Raw genomic sequence first — 18,068 nt, 5'->3', positions numbered from 1 at the left:
ATTTCAAAGTGGAAGTTTGGCTTTGTTGATGGATCCATTGTTGAACCAACGAATGATGCAAAGAAGATGAAACATTGGGTTGCAGTAAACGTAATGCCGATGTCATTGATTACGAATACATTGGAGGAAGATCTTCGTAGCCAAATTGACGATTTTGATTTTGCCAATGAGTTATGGGTGCATTTAAAAACCAGATTATGTGTTGTGAATGGAACAAGAATTTTTCAACTCAAGACTTCTCTAGGTGAGTGCAAACAGGCAGCGAAGGAATCAGTTACGAACTATTTTTGTCGTTTATAAAAAAAATTGGAAGGAGTTTGTGCAATATGCGAGGGTTTCGAAGTTCTCTTGTGGGGGCGTAAAATCCGAAAATGATAAGAAAATGTGGGCCAAATATTTGATGTATGTAAAGCTGCGACATGTTATAAAACACTATCTTAGAAGCAAAATTCTCTCCGACTATGGTGCAATCGAAAATAGCAATGCCCCCAAGATTTTACACAGCGTTCCTCCGAAATGTGTACTCAACTAAGGAAGAAAATATGCTCAGAATGTAGGTGAAGAGAAGAGAAAAGAGAGTTAATCATTTTGTAAACGAAAATTAGAATTCAATTGGGTAATGAAAACGGAGACAAGAATCAAGGAAACATTTTTCGTAAATCAAGTGGCAGTTATGATTCTGTCATTAAGATTGTGGAGTGAGCTACGTAACTAAAAAATTATTATTCTTTCATTAAGATTGTGGAGTGAGCTACGTAACTAAACAGTCTCATAACCCGAACCAGACGGTGGCAGCGGTGCGCGCGTGGGGATGCCCCCTTCTAGCCCAAACCACTAGGGGAAGTACTTCAAAGTATAAACAACACTTCCCTATATTTAAATAAGGGAAACATCTTATTTTCTTTCAATGTGGGATAAACACTTTTCATTAAATACCACTCTTGAAACCCCCACTTTACTTTTCTACCAATGTGGAACAAAGAGCTTATATTCACAAAATTGTAGAATTAAACCTCACTCTTTGCATTGTATCAAACAATCCCTCACAAATGCAAAGACCCATTTTAATATTTCACCAAATTGCACAATCAACATTGAGAATAATTCAAACATCCTACAACCTTTAAAAGCAAGGAGTTCATTTTGACTATTCATGCAAGGAAAATGATAAATCCAAGGAAGAATTTCACTTCTTCCAAGGAAATCAACTATAAAAAATTGTGGATTTCCTTGGAAGAAGTAAAATTTTCTTTGGATTTATCACTTCCCTTCATGCAATAGTATGCTGCCTAAAATGCCCCTCCTTTCCGTTGCTCACATCCTTTCTTCCTCTCTTCGTTTTGCTGTTGTAATCTAGGGCTTTTTTCTCGGGTTTTTCTTTCTTTCTCTGTCGCCTCTCTTTCACCTCCATCCTTTTCTCTGAAGATCTGCTACCATTGAAAGCGCGTCTCTCACCTTCTCACTCCTTCTCGGATGCTTTCAAAACACTTTAAGATTAAGTCGTTTTATGGAGATCTCAAAGGGTAAAGTTCGAGGATTACGAGAAGGAGTTCGAGTATGAAACTATGGATACAATCACAAGGTGAAATTTTACACGTTCGTTTATCTGATTTGATCATGCTAATTCAGCCTAATTAGTTCGTTTCCTTTGGTTTTGTTCTTGATTTTTCTATTTAGGCCAGTTTTTAGCGTTTGATTGTTAGTTGATTTGTGGTATTTGGTTGCTTTATTGTTAATTCGACTTTTTTCAACTAATGGTTAGTATTGACGAGTGGAATCAAGCAAACACGAGCCTTTCATTTTGGTTCTTCGTATTTGATTTTTTGGGGATTTCTTGTGAATTTTGTTGAGGCTAGGGTTTTCAACTTTGACCCCAATTGATGATTTTGCTGAATTATGTTGCTAAAATTGAAAATTTTAGAAATTTGAAAGTTACCCATTTATTGATTTTGGATGAATAATTTGGGTTCTTATTTTTATTCGAGTTTGTAGAATTATGCTATTTTGTTGAACTTTTTGATTCGCCTTTCTTCTCCTAAAATCTGATAGAATTTGGAACTAGGGTTTGTTACTGTGTTTTAATTATTCCTGATTTTTCCAATAACTTTTTTTCAGTTTGCAATATTCCTACGTTAAGTGTCAGTCTTCATGATGATTTGATTCTATTGAACTTCATTGAATATAGGAAGCATGATAAAGTGATGATGTTCTTTGATTAGTGGAGTAGTTCATCCTTACAAGTAAATTTCTGGTTCGTTATTTGTGAATTTTAAGGCTTGCTTTGTTCATGTTTAATTGTGCTTGTGTAGTTGAAATCGACTATGTTCAGCATCAACAAATAGATACTAAAAATGACCTCGGATTATGGGGATCTGATGATATGAATGGCTTGTGTAGTTGAAATCGGCAACGAAGAAAACTTTGAATTGCTTTAATGGTTTGAGAAAAGGAAGGTATGAGATAATTGGTAAGCCACATCCTTAATTAAAAAGGAATATGCTGCTCCAGTGCTCCCATTATCTCATGTAAATGGACCAAGGTAAAAATTCATGTTGTGGTTGATAATATTCTTCCTGGTTAGCTGATTCACTTCCCAAGTTCGGTAACTTTGTCTATAATTAGATAGTTTTGAACTTATGACTTTGATTATGTGGTTGACTTTTCCCTCTAGAAGTGTGTTTTTCACATTAATGGGAGTGTTTATATAAAGATAAAAAATTTTCATTTATATTTTCTATAAGCTGAAATTGGTAATCATGGGTTTTTATGGCTGTTTAGAGGTTGTGATTTGATAAACATGAGTTTGATCGAGTAAGTTCGATGAGGATAGTTGTTTCCAAAAAAAATTTGGATTGAATCAGTTGGAATATGAGTAAATTTGTTTCTTTATTGTTGAAATGGACACAGTTAGTATTCTGAAGTTACAATTTAATAAAGCTAAATCTAGCACCAATACTAACAAAGCACTTCAGAACCCTAACCGTAAGATGATTATATAATAAGATAGAAATTATAAGGAGTAGCTGGGTTATGAGGACCTGATCTGTACTATCATTTGTGTCAGAATGTCAGTTGTAGTCTTTGCTGCAAAGATGTTTAATATAACTTATGTGCAGTTGTAGAATTCGTGTAGCTTATTTGATTTTGTCACTGGTTAGATAAGGGAGGAGAAATATTAGTTTTCCTTGATGATAAACTGTTTTTCCCTTTTTTTGAGCAGGGTTTTGAGAAGAATTTCAAGGTTATTAGTGTGTCTTGCAACTAATGCTTACATTCAGCCAGAGGAATCCTTGAATCAAGAAATGAATTCACTATTTTAAAGGACCGTGAAAAAGTAAGTTGACAATCTCATGCGTTTCCTAGAGAGAATTAATTCCCGGCTCTCCAACTTAGAATAGTATTGCTACAACATTGACAAGTCAATTGAGGAAATGCATTCTTACTTGGGTCTTAAAGTTTCTGGAGAAACATGTTCAAGAGGTAAGTTACTTTCATTTGATCTTCTATGTGTCTAGCTGGGGGATGCAACCATGTATCTTAATTTATCGGACATCAATGAAGGAACTAATTTATGGAGGCAAGGTTTTATTTCTACATATTATTATTATTATTATTATTATTATTATTATTATTATTATTATTATTACCATTATTACTATTATTATTATTATTATTATTTAGCGATAATGCAAGGTTTTTTTTTCTACATATATAGAGAATTATTAATATTAAGCCAAGAATTCAAGAATAATTTTGCAAGAAGTTTAAGGAGGCGTTTGTTTGCTTCAAAGTGGATATTTCATGGTTTTTGGATTTGATTGGAAGGAGAAAAAAAAAATACACGTATTCAAAAAATTCGAAGCAATAAATTCGAAGTTGTTATTTAATTCACCAATCTAACATAAAAGGTAAGCAGAAAAAGAAAAAAAAGCTTAACAACCTTGACTGCGGATGAGCATATAAACATGACCCAAAGCCAAAATTTCTGTTGGCTGAAGCAGCTTAACTCGAGTTATCCGCACCGTGTTCCGCCCATCTCCGGCACCTGTGCCTATGCTGCTGTTTTTGTTATCACTGCCTTTGTTGTGGCTGTTGTTTTTGTTGTCTTTGCATTTGTTGCTGTTTTTCTGGTTGTTGTTTCCGCCACTGCTATTGATTTTCTGGGTGTTGTTGCTGTTATTGTTGGTGTGATGGGTGGTGGTGGTGATAAGAAAAGCGACATAATGACCAGGGTTCATTTTCATGTTTTCACTTGCAGGAATAGCCCAATACAAATACAGTTTTTCAACCTTACGGTGTTGGATTACCAATGTCGCTGCATCTATAGCTTGGCAATTTCCCATATTTCTTTGTTTCTCTCTCCTCCTGCTTCAGAGAGTTTCATGGTCATGGAGGTGTATGTGTCAGCCCGCTCAGCCTTTTTTACCTCATGATCACAGCACGGGCTAGGTATGCTAGACAATTTTGTATCATCGGTATGAACCTTGTGGCCACTTGCCTTTAGTTTATACCTTTGTTTTATTCACTGCAAAATCTCAGGGGATGGATAATTAACGATTTGAATTTGTTCTGAGCGTGGATGGTCAAACCAGAAGAAAATAAAAAGTGGGCTTGGAGAGGGATTGAGACTGTATTTGGTTTAAGTTGTTTAAGATCCGAGTAGATTAAGATTTAAGCAGGTTTCTAAATATTAATGTCGTTGCATTTGTTTTAAGTAGATTAAGGTTAGAGCGCGCTAGACTATAATCAATTAAGTGGATTGGAATTATATTTGATTTCAGTTCCTTAACTCCTTTAAATAAAATTTATTAGTAGTAATCGAATAGGTCTAGGGAAAGTCTATCGTGTTTTGTTTTAGATTATCGGAAATTTGTTTGTCTTTTTAAATTTATTATTCGTTAATTATGGAAGAAACCCTAAAGTTTTTGTTTTGAAATATTGAAATTCTTGCTTAATCTGTGGATGTATTTTTTATATGATTTGGGTTGCATATAAAGTTTTCCACTGACTTATCTGTTCTTTCTAGGCCGCTGTAGGGAAAGATTAAAGGCCAAGGCTTGAGTTACAAAGAGATTCAAATGAGAGGATTTTTTGCTTTCAGAAAAAAGGTATAAATGTTTATTTGATTTATTAATTCATGCTCTTATAATGAGATAGCTTTTTTCATTTGATCTGTCTTGATGAATCTTTTATGTAATCTCAAAGGTAAGTACCTTCATATTTACTTTGTTCTGGAATATACATATTTGCCTAATATATCTTATCCTATACATATTTGCCTAATATATCTTATCCTATCTTACAACCTTTAAAAGCAAGGAGTTGTGTTTTATTATTCATCCAATAGTAAAGTACCTGAAATACCCTTCAATTTCTTACAATTTATCATTTTTGCCCTCTTTCTCAGATGTGGACACGTCGTTGCATCTTTCTCCTCCACACTGCTTCATTACGTTCAGCCCTGCCCTAAGTCTTTCTTCCTCCTTCTTTTGCTTGCTCGAGCTTCCATTTTCTCTTTCCACTCGCTTCTCTTCTTGGTATAATCTCATCTGCCATCTGCTATGGAAAATTTCCGACTACACAATTCCGAATGAAGGGAGGTTGGATCTATTAGATTGAAAAATGAGGGTTTAATTCAAATATTGCAAAGATTCTCCGCCTTTGACTGGTAAGCTCTTCCGATCTGAATTAATTGTTACCATTTTCAATTGTTTTAGCAGATTTACCATTTTTTTTCTTCGGTAATTTGGTTTGATTAAAGTGTTAATCTGAATTATGGTTTGTCTTCCTATCGAGGTCTATATTTCTCTCTCCTCTTTTTGGTCTTCGTAATTGTAGTTTTTTTTTCTCAAATCCGAAAGTTTCTTGATGTTTTAAAGGTTAATTTTGTGTTATGCAATCTAATTGTGGATCGGTTGAGCTTGAATTTGATCTCGATTGCGTTTCTAGGGTTTCTACTTCTAGATATTTTGCTTGGTTGATGCGGCGGTGAAAGCAACGGAGCTTCAAGTTGCTTCAAGTTCAGTAGGATAAATTACGCGAAAAAACCCTCGCTCTCCCCAAGCCAAAGGTTTCTCTCCTTGCCTCTCTCCCTTTCTCCTCTGTTGATTACGTTTTTTAGGGTTTATGATATCAATTTTGAAGCTAGGGTTTTGTTTGATTGGGTATTTGAGTTGGTATAGGGGAACGTTTTCGATTTTTATAATGTAGATGTGTGTAATTGGCGATGTAAGCTGTAACAGCCCACGCTTTTGAGCTGCTATTTAGAATTACTCATCTCCCACTAATTACACTTACAAGTCAATTTACAAAACAAAACCCGAATTAACACTTATAATCAACTATAATACACAAGAAATCTTAACATATCATAATCTTTGATGGCCTCATAACATTTCAACAAAATTATCCCTTCCTCAATCACATCTGTAATCCACAACCGAGCTTACACAATACCTGCAAAATCACTAAAAAGGATTCTGCCCCCACCAGGACAGGTTCAAAGAACAAGGTCAGGGAAATCGAGTACACATTGCCCAACCTGAAGCTCATTTTAGTGGCTTAAAATATAATTTCGTGATTTATTTATTTCAAAGAAAAAAACTGATTTAATATGAATCAAATCATATTCAAATTAAACTCATTAATCAAATTGCAATAATTTAAAGCACATGAAACATTGAACGCAACTTTGATGTTTATAATTGATAAATAAATCAAGCAAAGGTTGCACTCAGTCACCAGGTGGTTTCCAAAGATCGTACGATTCATATTTTCAGAAGTCTTCAAATCCATTTTTCACTATAACTAATCTCATATGCTTTGAGAATGAATCCATCACATATTCTCAACTCGTATGTCAAAGTCTACCTAAGCTTAAACACTTAACACGACTTAACTAAGACTAACTCTTCACTTCCCAATATAATATGAAGAAAATCTTCATGTTGAGACTCACATCCAAATCACACATGTATATTCCTTATGGAAACAACGAACTCAAATACGGATTGCTCTCGATAATTTATTTTGGAAATAATATCAAATAGTAATATATTAAATGTAATTCTTAGAAATCCTTGATGATTTAAAGCTTGCACAAAATCAAAGATTTAAGAGATATTTGCTTTTTCTAGGAAATCATTTACATTTCAAAATCACACACATCGGCAAGCTTCACAATATTTGCTACTTCTAGGATAATCAACACATTTTATCTCTTAAATATATATATATATATATATATATATATATATATATATATATATATATATATATATATATATTGGGGAAGAGAACACGAATAGAACACGAATAGAGACGGGTTGAAGAACCACTGCCTCCAAACTTTTAGGGGTCGTCACCCACCTTTTCACACATGCTTGCAAGACTTTTAGGACATGTCCCCACACAGATGTACATATGTACATTTACACAGATGCACATATGTGCATTTACACATATCACACACAAATACACAAGTGTTGTTCATGGCCGTTGTTAACGGCTTCTTCCCCACTAAAACACATGTGAAAACTCATTTTATAAATTTAAGAAATTTATAAACATACTTCTTCAAAGGCTTGTATCAAAAATCAAATCACATTTGAATTATACACAATTAAACACAGTTGAAATTTTTGTCACAATGATACTTATTCAATTGACAGATCTATCCAAAATATTTTCTTAACCATCATTATAGCTTATCCAAAGCTTTTCACCAACTTTGTATACATAATGCTGAAAACAAGATAACCTCAGCACCTATATGTAATTTCGGTTTGCTTGAAAACACTCGCATATAGTTAAAATCCAAGGTATAACCGAAATCCTTAACCTTTCAAGAGTCATACTCACGAAATCAAAATAATAACCTCAATATTAATCCACCCATATATTCTCGATCCCAAAACACACATATTTAGTTTGCAGCACAAAGATCACCCTTTCAAATTACTCGAACCAATAGTCAGAATATTATAATAAACTCAATCCCTTATTAAAATATGAAGCCTTAATAAATTTGAGTATGATAACCCAAAATCTCACTTACAAGTTACTCCATATACATATAAGTTATACCCAAGTTAGCTTAATAGCTCAATTAAGACTAGTCAATTTGATTTGCTCTTGATCGTACGTGGTTACATACCCAACACCTATAACATTGATCTTAAAAAAATAACTTTCATTAAGAATATAGTATAAAACGATGTATAAATACACAATCTAATCGTATCAAATATACATAGTTTATATTATATCACACTAATACAAATTTGTTCTTAATCTTTCAATCCGAACATACTCTTTACAGAAAATCAATGTGACTCCTCAAAATAAATAACTTCTTAATCAAAAGTTTGAAATATAGAATATCTTAACATAGTTAATTGATCTTCAAAACTCGATAACGAATAGACCACATAGATTATCTTGGAAAAACGACATAATTAATTAAAATAAGCATAATATAATGGTTCGCTCAAAATTAGACTTTTTAAAAGATCAAATAGTTTTTTTTTTCTTTTGGTTACCAACATTGGTATATCAAATCATAAAACTCATTTCAAAAATCTTATATCATAATTACATAACGAGTTATAAATACATAAATCAATAACTAGCAGTGATCGTGAAATTAGCGTTTTTCATTTATCGATAATTCATAACACTTTACTTAATTTATAACTAGCAGTGATCGTGAATACTAGCATACGGAAAGAAAATAATCATCATATAAAATAATTTATAGAAGTTCTTATAAATTATATGGCTCAAACAGTAGTTCGAGAGGAACAAGGAGTAGAAGAATAAAAAAAATTACCCTGAATAAGTACTCGCATATGATTCGACTGATAGTTCTTGCCAAAACTTATTTATCCCAATCATATATTAATATATAGTAATTGTACTCATGATTATCTAATCATGTTCCTTATTTCAAAAAAATTCATACCTATAGCTTGAATACATAGAAAATTCCCTAACACTATTTCTCAAAACATACCAACGAATATAATTACACTAGCACAAGCTTGACCAAGTTGTAAGAGTCTGAAATCGCTACAACCCATATCCTTTTACCAGTAAGGATAACTATTTTTAACAAAATCTAACATCAATCGTATACCCAAACACACGACCAACTTTCACAAGTCTCACCATCAAACTCACAAATGTCACAATCGCATGGTCACAAGTCTCATGTTCAAATCAATCAAAATATTTCGATTCAAAACACAAAACATTGAGTTCATTGAAATGATAATACTATAAAAATCACACATATTTTTACGAAATCACAATTTCCAAATCATAATAACATAACACTTGAAATTAATTCAAACGTCTTATTCTTAAATGTAAATCACATAATTCACATAATTCATAAAATCTAGGAAACACAAGTCATAAATTTTACAAAGGTGGATGGACAATGTGTACCTTCAAACGTCACACCCAACCTCCAAGAATCTCATTTCTCGATCACCATCGATCGCTTTAATCCGAATTCATTCTTCCAGAACACATCCCATACTTTAATCTCCAAAGATAACTCATAATCTTGACTTCCAAATTTAACTTGAACTTCATAAATTAATCACTAACATTTTACCTTTTCCTTTAGAATCCAATAACACAACCAAGAAGTTGGGAAAGTGAGAAGTAACAAGGAAGAAGAGCAACAACAACAACACGTTGGCAGCAACAACCGTCAGCTTCAGAAGACCGTATCTCTTAGCTCAGGGTTCCAATTTTAGTAATTCTTGAGCCTAAATTCATTAGAATGAAGAGATACACAGTTCTTATTCAGAGAACAGAAGCTCAAAATGATCAGAAGATTGTCGAAATAATAGAAAGAGAATCTGGTGCTGACATCACAACAACAGCAGCAACAGTTAGCTTCGTAAGGGATTATCTCTTGGAATAATGCTCCAAATTGAGTGATTCTTGAACCTTAACTGGTTAACTTTTCAAGGCCTACAACTTTCATGAAGGGCGAATTGGCTAAAAATGAGCGTATGATGGATGAATTTAATCAAACAGAACCGACCTTTGAGAAGTGCCAGCAAGAGGAGGAAGAAGATGAGATGGGTCTTTTGGGTCTTCTAATTGGGTTGATAGATTAAGAACTTGCCTTACTAATGTGGATAAAGGAGGAATTGACAACAAATCAAAGAGGTGGGATGCCTCTTCAAATGACACATAGGGAAGAATGAGAATTTTTTTTTATAAAATGAGTTTCTTATTTAGGGCAATATGGTAATTTCAACGATACCAAAATCTGATTTTCTTCTTCTTATTAACAATACATAATAAAAAATAATAGTCAATCATAAACCTATAATTTCACAAATATAGTTTTAGAAAGGTAATTAAGCTAATAAAATATCACTATTGTTTAATTCGAAGTGGCTTAAAAACGAGGCTATTACATAAGCACTCTAAATGACGGAATTAGACAATTAGTCATTGAAGTATATCCTCAAATAATATGTTTTATTTTAACTTTTTCCCCAGACATGTTATGTGTGTGCATCAGCTTCCTGAACTGCACCAGTTGATGATTGAGGCTGCTGAAATATTGAATGTTGAGGCTCTGGATTTGTACGTTCGCTAGAGCCCAACGCCAAATGCATATAATTTATCCATCAACGGTAAAAGACCATTTGTTGTTGTCCACACTACTCTTTATTGAGCTTTTGTCTTGAAAAGAGTTGCACGTATTAGTACTTTATTATTCTTGCTTCTCTTGCCTCATTTCCCCTTAGTTAGTTCTTGTAGGGTAAAGGGTAGTTGTTAATCATACTAGAAGTTGAATGTTGGTTTCTATTTAGGTTTATGATTTGAAATTTAAGTCGATTTCTGGGTGGGAACTAGTTTAATAGAAGGTTATCGATGTTATGTTTGATGGCCCTTTGAGTTGGTTGTTTGATTGAAGCAGAAATATCCCTCAATCATCTATTGAAATTTCTTAGTTCATCACTATTCTCTTCAAATTAGGTTTAGGTTGAAAGATATGATTCAGTATTTATGCAGAGTTCTGAAATTTGTCTGTGGGGTCTAACAGAAGTTCGAAAGGGACTGAATTCCGAGAAGCAGTGCCAAATTGCAACGTGAATTCTTGATCCGTCTTAAGATAATTTTTTTCCTGTTACCAGTTGTGGATGAAGTTAGTAGTTTCACACCTATTTTGATCATATTACTTACCAGTTAAAACTAATTCTCTTATATACACAAGAATACAATTAAAACCGATACTAAATAAAGGGATAAAATATGATCAATATGCTTCATACTTTATTGAAAAAGAGTTGTGTGTTATTTTCTTGCTCTTTATTTGGTATGAAGAGTAATAACATATGAAATTAAAATGCAGGTAATGTCCTGACCGTCCCAAGTACATGGGCGCCTTCTCAGAGCAGACCACATCATACCTTATTGGTGAAATCCCCATCATGGGATACGGCTGGACTATCAGTAGACCCCTGAAACCTTCGCCAGGAACCGTGAGGTGTGAGCTCAAGGTCATCAACTCTTGATGGGATATGCTTGGTGCCCTGGGCTGTGTATTCCTCGAACTCTTGTCAAAGAGCGGTGTCAGATTGGGTGAAGTCGCATGGTTTAAGGACAGATCCCTAATAGGGAACACAATACTTGATACCAGATTTTCGCTTGTCTGCCGAAGTTAAAACACAACACAGTTGGTTTTCTGCATCAGCCATCCAATTAAGCATGTTGAAGAATTAGTAAGTCTTACTACCTCTCTACTTCTCTTGTGCATTTTTACAATGTGTTTATTGTGATGCATTATTGCTTTTCAATGACCACCTTTAATGCGTTCTCTAGCCCTGTCGTCCCTGTGTGCAAAACAGATTGTAGTGTAGCTCAATTGCTGTTATTGTTATCAGTTACATCTCTTTGGAAACCTCTATATATTTTTCGTTATGATTGTTGGATTTTGTGTATACGATCGTTCAATTCAACTCAGTTTCTGGTCAACTATTCTTTGATTCAAGTTCCTATTTTGTACTGGTACTTATAATCAACCTGTAAATTCTTGCACCTCCGAAAAACGTTCCTCATAGCATCTGTATCACGGGTTTAGATATGACTTCCACAAGATCGAATCATTTGCATCTCTGCTGATCTAACATTGTTCACGCATTTAGGATATCAAATTTGACTTTTAATTGAGACTATTTTCTTATCTTTTTGGGTGGGCAGATGGTTATATTGGGAAGAGCCTCAAATGGTTAAGTAGAAAAGAAGCTTGAAGGCCTTCCAAGTTTGGTAATGCCATTGTGTAACTGAAATTCATTGTGTATTTTCCAGAAAGTTAAACAAGCTTATTGTATTACCTATTCAGTAGGACCAAGCTTACTTTTTCCAAGACTTATTACTAGGTTTCATGAATGCAGAGACTAGAAGTGCATGTAAGAAAATGAACGAGGCTCACTTGGAAGATAAGAGAAAAAAATTGAAAGTCGAATAACTGCCATCAGGAAAAAATGTGGGGGGTAATTAACTGGTCTTTCTGTATCACTTTTGGCGTATATGTTATAGTGCATGGTAAACACTTGACCAGGCACCCAAATAGTGGTGGATTTTTCAATTTACCTTGGTGATTTATACATTTGTTTTGTGATTGAATTTTCAAACGAAGTATATTCTTCTTGTGCTCCTGAAGTTCATAGAGTACACTGCGGGAAACGTCCTTAAAACTTGTATAATCATTTATGTTCATGTTCTCTTTTATATTTTTTGTTCTTTACAAATTAGGGTGCTTAATTCTTAACCTTCAATGTTTTATTTTGTGGACATGATTTATGTGTCCAAGAATTTACCTTAGGAAAAGTGACTTGATGTCTGTAGATGGTAATAAACTAATAATAGTGATCTTTACAAGTTTACGGTTTGCTAGAAATTTCAAAATTGTACTTGACTTTGGTTGGGTATACATGGTTGGGACAATATTCTTGAGTTTGTTGGAAAACTATGAGGATCCAGATTGTGTCATTATTTGAGGTTATAGAGTCACTTGATATAAAATCAATCCCCACCCTATTAGGTTATGCGGATCCTGTTTATTAAAGGGATGATCACTTTATAGTTTCTAAAAAGACATGACTATTTATCTTACTGTGTTTTCTCGTGTAGGATCCAACTCAGTAAACTGTCATTGGAAACTTCATGGTTCAAGAACTCGATGGATCAGCCGTGAACGAATAGGGTTGGTTCAACCAAAAGGTATCTAGTGACCTGTTTTTCTTCTTACCTTCTTATGTTTAGCTTTATTATGGAGTGCAAGTATCCAAGCGGGACCATGTTATCTTATTTAGCTGGTATTATATATATATACTCTGTGGTCTGTGCCTCGTGTAGTAAGGGGCCAGGATAGTCAGTGATGCTAAAGAAAGATTTGAAAGAGTGTGTGAGGAACTCGAACACAAGTCATACGACGAAGGCTGTGTTCAGTTCACCGACAACATAAGCTATACAGAAAAGGACAAAAACCTTAAAAACTAATCTGCACAGATACAAACATTCATCTACTACAAATACTAAGAAACATGAACATATATCTACAGTTTAATTTGATAAAACTGGTAGTTTTAGTTGGGTGATATCTTATGTTTGAAGTGTGATTCAAATGAAGTGACAGAATTTGGTTTTAAAAAACCATGGTTTGAGTTGTGAATGCTGTTTATTATGCCTTTTTTTTCTTCCCCGAACCTCTTATGTTATTAGCTTCCTTCTTGCCAACATGTTTATGATTTTTTATCACTGTCATTGGAGTTAAAGGCTCAATGCTTGAAAAAGTGTTGTAAATTTGTAATGCATATTCGTCAGGTTTAGTTTATTGGGAGGGAAAGAGGTGACTGTTTTGCTGCTTACTCATTAATTAGTCATTTTTAAATAACTACTTAGTACTGATCATGGTTGTTGTAGGATAATTAATTAGTTTCCTAGAAGTGCATTTTTTCCCCTTCATGAAATAAGTTTTTAAGGGTATGTAAATTAAGAATGGTTTATTTAATTTCGATTACAATTGTCTGCCATTTTTAATTAAGTATATTAATGTCCAGAAGTTAAGAAAAAAAAGGTCTTAATGCTAAAAATACTTGTAAGAGATTGTTTTCAGAGAGGACCTCCAACTCAGAAAACCAACTCACAAAAGAGGAGTAAGATGGAAAGAGGAAGAGATGAGACATAAAGCCTTTTTAGAGAATATTTTTAGAGAATATTTTTAGAATATAAGTGAGGAAGGAATATAGAACACTTTTAATAGCCTGTTTTCAAAGTTTTTGATTTGTTTATATTAAAAAAAGAAAAAGAAACATGAACCAACTAGGAAGAAACTATCTAAACTTTGCAAAACCATAAAAGATAGTGAGAGAAGGCGAGAGAGGAAGGGGGAGGGAGCAATTCTTCATTAGACACTGTGACATTGATGTTTTACAATGTTTTTAGAAACAAATGAAGCTTATGTTATCATTTCACCATAGGGTTTATAATATGATTCGAAATGGAGGAAGTGGTGTGGGGGGGGGGGGGGGGTAGATGATACTGGTTATATGGAGTTCTTATAGTATGGTAGAGAGAATACTGGTTAATAATCATTACATGCCATGCTAGGAGGTAGTGTCGGTACCTACCGCTAGAGGGATATTTTGTTCTTACTGTGTATGCAGCAGGGGGGTTTACTTTTGGTATCCACGCTTTGGAGATACAGAAATAATGCCATTTCTTATAGAAAATATGACAACTCATATTTGGACATGTCGATCACTTAGCTAATTGAATGCAATCTTGATTGTTATAAATTCACCATAAAAATCTCCTTAATTTATGTGATAGGGAAAAAGCTCATACACCTTAATAGAAAGAAAAGAAAAGGGGAAGAGCTTATCAGAATTGAGGTAATCACTATGTTGGGTTTTACTTGGGTCTCTGATACAACATTATACGATTGTGTACAAACTATCTCATTTTAAAATTTATCCTTACAAGAGCAAATTAATGCCCGCAAGATGTTTTCATTTTATTCCTTATTGCTGTTTTGCGTCTTGGATGAGAATTATTTATCCTTTGTCTAGAAATTTTCTGACTGTTGGTAAGTTTATCTCACATGTTTCCCATATGACCTTATGAAAGAGATGCTGCAAGGAGAAGGAGATCACCCTCAGAAGATGAAGAATTTTGTTTTTTCGCTTGTTTAATTATGTGATTGATAGTTGATGGACTACATACAAATGAAAACAGGTATGGGATAAAGCTATGGTTGATAGGAAAACTGAAGAAGCAAGGATAATAAGTTCTCTACTTCTCTGTAATTATTTTTGTGGAGAGGGGGGGGGGGGGGGGGGTTAGGGAATTTTTAGGGGTCATATTTATGTATACTCTTATTCAGGGTTGGGGTCTAATCTGTTCAGCGCATTCTACCCTGCTCACATCACTTAGTTTTTTGTTGTGTCAGCTGTTCTTTGTCGTTTCTTTGTTGTTTTTAAGTATCAGCAACACTGGTGCCACAGATTCACGCAAGCCACCTGATGTTATTCTATTCTCCGGAGTGTGCTGATGTTTTCATTTTTAAGCTTGAATAAAATGTGTTAGTCGGAGGCAGTGCAACAAGTTGGTTCAAGCTTGTTACGTAGTCTGGTTTTCTGTTGTTGGTTGTGATTGTTGCTCCATAAGTTTTGACCAAAGTGGTCATGTTGACTTGGTGTGTTGCTGTTGTTTGCTATAGAGGGCACATAGTCTCCATGAGTTTGCATAATGACGAATTCTTAAAACTGATTTCTTATTTATGTACCTCGTGTGTTTGCATAATTGTAATATTTGATCAGTTTGAATCCTCATTTGTCGGAATTGGAGATGTTGCAACATGATATATGTACAATGTATCTATTTTAGCTCTTTTTTTTGGTAAAAACTATTTCAGCTCTTTACAAAACAATGTTATATCAATACCTGAGTAATATGGTTCTTCCTACAAATACATGGTTATATAATATTCTGTATTAATTAACCATATAGAGATATTTTAACAAAAATAATTACACAATAAGTTTTTTCCTATCTTGGGGACGGCAGGCGATAGCGCGCCGGCCAACAACTAGTTACAACAAAATATAATGTGGTAACTACTAACTAACCTTAGATCCAATTTTGTGTTGGACAACAGTTTATCCTTTCTTGTGTTCAAATTGTGATGTGTATTTAGATGTTGTTTATCTCTTTAATGGAGAACGGGATACTCCTGCACTTAGCCTAGTTTCATAAGTAATGCATAGATGAAAGGAGCATAGAAGAATAATATAGAATTATAAAACAATAGCAAAACTCAGTCCAAACATAAGTTCATTCTGCTAGGGGAGTTTGCAAGACATCAGAACCCCAATTGCAAACCGTTGGAACCCCAATTGCAAACCATTGGAACCTAAATTGCAAACCATAAGAACCTAAATTGCAGAACACCAAGCAAACCTAAATTATGAAAAACCTGTAACCACTACCTGATCTAACATAGAATTCCCATTTCTAAAATCCAAGACATTAGGAACCCCAATTGCAAACTCCCCTGGTAAGACTATCCATTTAAACTGCTACAAAACACTAAACAACCCCAAATTTTACTAACATACATAGTACAAAGGAGATGATAAACCAACTTGTTGTTGTCGTTCATTTATAGCCAAAGTTGGTTGTACCCTCGCTATGGTTTAAGCCTCTAGTAGAACACCAACCATCAATGATCACCATATGGAAGCAGACAATAATTAGACTATACCTATGAACACTCCTATGAATTCTGTAAACCATCACCTATGAAACCATTGAAGATACATCAACTTGAACAGATAACCTAGTCTTAGACCATTTTATTTGAGTATAAGTCATGAGGTTATGTTGCACTTATAATTTGGTACTTTGTATAAACTACTATGTATTACTCGTATATTATTAATGGTTGAACAACTATTTAATAGGTTCAGTATTTATAAATTTGTTATTCAACCATGAAAATTGTATGTAGAAAAATAAATACGGATTACCAACTACAAAATCACCATCAAAATTCAGAGTTATAACTTATAAGTACGTGTACAATAAAAATTGACAAAGAATTAATCTATCAACCAAATCAAACTTTGTAAAGTGGAATTACTATAAACCAAATACTAACACTTATAAAGCCACAAACTCCATTTATTATTTGATAGGTTAAAGTCGTTTCACTTAATCAAAGATAAACCTAAATTCACTAACCAAGTAGCAAGGGAAGTCAGGATCAAATCCACAGGAAACATCGTTCTTTCTACTAATAATAAAGAGGTCAAGACTATTGGTTACAGGAAAACTGGTGGATTTGGGAATTAAACTACGAAAATAATTAAATAACAAGAATAACAATATTAAAGGAATCTAGGGAAACAAATCACCATAAATATAGACTAGGATTGGACGACGGACAATAATAAACAATTAACAACCATAACTAGGAAAACATGCATCTCTCGAATCTTATAGAATTTCTTAGGAAATACAACTAGAGGGCTCTCGCAATTTACTAGAAATAATTCTATCTAATAGCCACAGATCATAAACATCAGATTTATACCTTTCGGCGCATAATCTAAGGTTAATCAAACTCAATCAAAATAGTTCGGTTGAACAGAATTGTAACACCCTAATAATTCATTGTCTATATAAAACCATTTTCCAACTTAAATAAAGGAATACTAAAGCATTACCGCCACTGTGATAACGGTTAAGGCTAGTACCAGAATTACGCAGCGGAAATAACTTACTTTTAAAATATTAAATAAATAGTTAATGGCCTCTACTAAAAGTTGAAACCATTATAGGCCCAAACAAAAATTCAATGTTAAAAAAATCAATCCATTAACTGAAAACGAAATAGTAATAGTAGTAGTCTAGAATAAATAAAAATAGAATTTAATAATACAAGTAAAATAAACTCTCTCATTCAATCCCATCCTGAAATATTACTTAGCTTGCAAGTCACCTCTAGAAATCCTGTTTATTAAAAATCT

At 33.7% G+C, this 18,068-nt stretch overlaps 1 long non-coding RNA gene across 9 annotated transcripts; it reads left to right on the top strand.

Moving 5' to 3' along the window:
• Positions 1 to 1,333: 1,333 nt before the first annotated feature.
• On the top strand, positions 1,334 to 15,869 carry LOC110793557 (uncharacterized). Of its 9 annotated transcripts, none has more exons than XR_008932587.1 (12): positions 1,334 to 1,582; positions 2,310 to 2,467; positions 3,221 to 3,480; positions 4,259 to 4,449; positions 5,027 to 5,108; positions 5,408 to 5,668; positions 5,950 to 6,070; positions 9,635 to 10,188; positions 10,528 to 10,664; positions 11,387 to 11,756; positions 13,168 to 13,257; positions 15,166 to 15,869. It is a non-coding gene; the product is annotated as an uncharacterized lncRNA (long non-coding RNA). The 9 variants fall into 9 exon arrangements; XR_008932590.1 differs by having other exon boundaries at positions 1,335 to 1,582; positions 2,398 to 2,539; positions 3,221 to 3,334; XR_008932588.1 differs by having other exon boundaries at positions 1,335 to 1,582; positions 2,310 to 2,453; positions 3,221 to 3,334.
• The last annotated feature ends 2,199 nt before the right edge of the window (positions 15,870 to 18,068 follow it).

Source organism: Spinacia oleracea, chromosome 4 (genome assembly GCF_020520425.1).
Source record: "Spinacia oleracea cultivar Varoflay chromosome 4, BTI_SOV_V1, whole genome shotgun sequence".
NCBI classification, from domain to species: domain Eukaryota; kingdom Viridiplantae; phylum Streptophyta; class Magnoliopsida; order Caryophyllales; family Amaranthaceae; genus Spinacia; species Spinacia oleracea.
The sequence above is the reverse complement of the archived record's forward strand: the minus strand, read 5'-3'. Positions and strand labels throughout refer to the sequence as shown.